Source organism: Dacryopinax primogenitus, assembly GCF_000292625.1.
Source record: "Dacryopinax primogenitus strain DJM-731 SS1 chromosome Unknown DACRYscaffold_9, whole genome shotgun sequence".
Lineage (NCBI taxonomy): Eukaryota > Fungi > Basidiomycota > Dacrymycetes > Dacrymycetales > Dacrymycetaceae > Dacryopinax > Dacryopinax primogenitus.
Window position 1 is genome coordinate 1,142,369 of NW_024467206.1, and position 4,237 is coordinate 1,146,605.

Here is a 4,237-nt window from a genome sequence, read left to right on the forward strand (position 1 = left end):
CTACTTCCATGTCATAAAGGCTTAGTCATGTCTCTTGACCAAGCAATGAGCTGGTGCCCTGACAGATCAATAGCCCGGATACACCATGCCCATTGGTTCCGGAAAGTCTGCCCCCTCCAGCATGCTGCCAGAGCAAGTAATCATCAACCAAGTCAGGAACGAGACAGTCCCATACTGCCACAATCTGCGGAAGCAATTTTGCATGTGCCCCATGTCCAGCTGCATGTCTCACAGCAGCTCTGGACAAAGAGTCAGCTCAATTCCAGACGGAATCCTTCAAGTGAGGTGCATGTTAATTCTGCCCATGTTGTCAAAGCAGAAAACCCCTCCCCAACATCTTCCATCTCAACATCCTCCCACACTTGTTCCCCTGCTCCAGATGCCCCAATGTCTTGGTATTCTTGCTGGACATATATTGCTGCTGCCCCTTCTTTGGGATCTGCCTCAAATCTCACTTTGGGACAAAGTGAGAACTCAGTGTCCTGCATGTCCAGTGCTGAACACCTCCAGGTGACGACATGTCTGCGGCACAACTGGGTGAATGACAGGAGGCTTGCAAACCAGATCTTCCAGAGTTTGTGTTCATGCTCCCTCTCTGGTGTGGCCATGGGGATGAGGGTGGAGTGTGGGGGCAAGTCACATCTGGATGTGGGCTGCCTTTCTCTTTGGGATCTGGGGGGGGGGCTGTTCTCTCAAGGGCAGTCCTGCATCGGTCTTTGACACATTCAGATATTGTTGTAAAGTGATGTTACCTGAATCTGCCATGTAGGTGGTCTGGAGTAGATAACTCATGTAGTCTGGGCAGTCAAACAGTGCTGTGCTTGTGGAATTGCATTATTTACTTGCTTCCCTTCTGTGGGATGTGCCTAACTAGCATTGATGATGTGCTGGCCCAACACTTCTAACTAGGGTCTGGAGCTAAGGAGCTAAGAGGTCCAACTGGTGGGACAATGCTGGTGACAAATTCAGTTTGCCAACACAGGTCCAGCTGCAAGCCTTTCAGGGCTCAAGTGCATTCTTTGTAACCATATGGATCAGAGCTGTCTGAATTGCCTTAGGAATTCAATGGCCAAACCACAGAAGGCTGCTCATGCTGACTTTATTGAGTGGACTGAGAATGTGTCCAGTATCAGGGCAGCAAGTGATGTATCCAGCATTCATGTACATTTCAAAGAGTTGGTGCAAACACCAAGTGATCAGCAGAAGTAAAGTGGTGATGTGTAATGCATGATGTGGAGATGTTTACATCAGTATGGAAAGCTGATAATGCAAGGTTTGATTTTATGGGCATTGCCTCCATTTTTGCACAGCCTTGTGTCAGACCCCAGTTTGTAGTAAAAAATAGGGATGATAATTATGTAAAGTTATGTAAGAGCACCTAACCCGAAGTAACCCTAACCCAAATAGCACATGAACCTTAACCTGAAAATGATATAACCTTAAATAATAAAAACCCTTAGTAATAGTAATAGTAATAGTAATAGTAATAGTAATAGTAATAGTAATAGTAATAGTCATACTCAATACTACTTCAGTCTTGTAATAATGTCAGTATTACTGTACCTGCATGATCATATGTGATTTGCTTCTGACTTAGGGTCCGGAGCAGAAGCAAACAAAGATGGTTCCATTAGGGTATTGGCCTGCAGCAGGCCAATTCATGCCATTTTACTTGCACTGGTGAACAACCCCACCTTTGGTGGGGTGTGTCAGGCTGGTATTCCCATGCATATTGAGACCCTTGGAGACTGTTGCGTGGCACTATGGACCCTCACAATGTAGACAACAGACCCCTGCAACGAGCCTCAACTCTCCAAATATTTGGCATGATGACTATGGGTTTCCCTCACAATGGGATTGACCCACCCAGATATTCGGCATGCCAACATCTGCCTTGGTGAGGTATCCAGATATGAGATTAGTATTGAGCACAGCCTAGAGTAGCTAGTATAAGTAGTTTTCAGAAACTCCTGTACTTAGCTTATTCTGCCCCTTTTCCATTAGCATTATACAGACCCGATTATCATGCACAGGCAGACTTGACTTAGTGTATTCAACTTGACTTATCATGACTGACTGGACTGAGACTGACTTCCAATTTACCAACTGACTTCTGTACCTGCAACTTTACCAACTTTTCCCCCTCTTTCCCCTGCAAGTTCTTGCACACCTCCCATTGGACCAATATATTCAGACACCTGATATTTTGGACACCTCTTGGGTTGGATCAGTGACTAGTTATCTGTCTCTCTGTATTGTGTCTGGTGACAAGGGTTGAGCAATCTTGCCCTCTCACCCACCCATACTGGTGCATTGCACATGTGCTCAAGGTCTTGCCTGTTCAGTCATACAGTCATTGCTAGGGCCTAGACTGTGTCACCCTCACAGAAAGTGTAGCAAGAGTTGTGGAGTCAAGGCAAGTTTATGAGAGCAGGGTGTTCAGGCGTGTGTAGAAGGGGGTCCAAGATGATTGTCAGGTTTGACCTCTATGAACTCCTATTCAGGCCCAAATGCCACCAGTTTGACACACTCAACCCCTCATTTCCAGGCTATCAGTGATTGTTCACCTTTCGCAAGGACTGAACACTCAAGTCGCATATTTGTGCAAGACTCTCAGTCATGTCAACTGGAGTTTAAACCCCTTCATCAAGTTGCTAGGACACCCAAAAGACTTTGGGGCCTAAGGCATAGGGGGTCAGGGTTTGAATACCTTTTGGGCCAGCCTATCAATCATATTTGACTATTTGTAGGCCTTGGTCATGGGCCTCAGCAAGGCTTTCAACAGGTTGAAGACAAGTAGCCACCTTTTGGCAGTTTTGGCTACCTACTCAAGGTGCCTATGACTCAAGTATAGGTGATCGGGATCAAATCAGATCTCAAAGCATGTTTTGGCCAGGCTTTGGCTGACAATTGAGAAGTAGGGGTGAGCCCTAGTGTGGAGATTGGGAGACTTCACCCATGATCAGGAGACCTTTGGTCACAAGATTTGCCCTGAGGTAAGATGGACAAGTACAGTTTCTCAGCCACAGTCTATTGCTTCCTTTTGTTTCCTCTGGCATGTATATGTAGGCACCAGTCTGAGGGCACAGAAGCCTCAGATTTGGTCTCTCAGGAATCCCACTGTCTAGTACAACCCAAAACACCAATCTCCCTCAAAGGAAGTGAACTGTCCATGATCATGTTGATTGACCTCAGGTAGTCAGACTGAGGTACTCAATAACCTGGTGACACACCCCAATTCTTCATTGTACCCTCCAAAGGCTGGTGCTCCAGCCAAGACTGTTGACTTCCGGATGACTGGTGCCAATGTATCCAAAGTCTCTGCTGATAGGCCACCCTCCTAGAGACTAGAGGTCTGACCTGTGCTTGATCTCTACAAAAGCTCATGAGGCAAGCCCAACACCCCTTCTTTCGGCAAGGTTCTTGCCTATGAGTAACTGAACCCCTGACTACACCCCTGATGGCTCACTGTGATTGCCTGATGTCCATACTGATTCTGCTGGCATTGCACTATGCTGCCCAAGTCTAGGTGACAGGCAACTCTGGACTCCTCCCCATCCAACATCCCCTCGATTCTGCCCAATCAACAAAGGGTTACCATTGAGATCCCATCCCCTCCCACCAATACCCATGCAATACCTCCACTGACTCCTGAAGGCATGGCTTTGTCCTGCCTGAGTCCAATGTTGACATGATCAGTCTGTTAGGGCAACACAGGCTGACCAAGTCTGCTCACCTAAGAGTGCCAAGAGTCTAAGCAGGCAACAAGGAAGTGGAGTAGACCTGATGACTAAGACCTATCTACAGTATAGGTACCTGTGGATGATCCTAAGAGACCAAGTCTGAAGAGACAGTCCCCAGGCAGAGTAGGCCTTATATTTATACCTCTGTGGTGGAACCTGCTAGAACATCTTGCTTACTCAGCCTAGTCAGGTGATCAGGTCATATGACCAAGGATGAGGTCATATGAGGTCATGCACAGCCATGCACAGCAGGTTACCTGACCATCCAATCCTTCCAGCAGGTTCCAGCACATACCAAGGTATACCAGCTACTTCCATGTCATAAAGGCTTAGTCATGTCTCTTGACCAAGCAATGAGCTGGTGCCCTGACACAGTCAACCATGATTCCCAATAGCTTGTGGTTTGACCTCAATACTGGTCAACTACAACATCCCTCCTACTACCACTGCCATTCTCCCATACCACTTGTGCACATACTGAGCATGGTTGACTG